We start from the raw sequence: 224 nt of genomic DNA on the forward strand, positions 1-224 counted from the left end.
CAATCACTTTCTCCCCGGTTGCCAACCACCATTCATCCTGGGCCAACTTCCAACGACGTTGAATGTGTGTGCGTGCGTGTGCGTCTGTCTGCGCGTGACGTTGTGTGTTATCTGTTTCGGTTTCTACTAGCCGTCTATTTGTCTATCTCTCTCTCTCTCTCTCTTGTGCTCTATACTTCCGCTTGTCAAACGTGTTGCTAGTTTACGAAATCACTCAACTCAAA

Source organism: Anopheles aquasalis, chromosome 3 (genome assembly GCF_943734665.1).
Source record: "Anopheles aquasalis chromosome 3, idAnoAquaMG_Q_19, whole genome shotgun sequence".
Taxonomy (NCBI): domain Eukaryota; kingdom Metazoa; phylum Arthropoda; class Insecta; order Diptera; family Culicidae; genus Anopheles; species Anopheles aquasalis.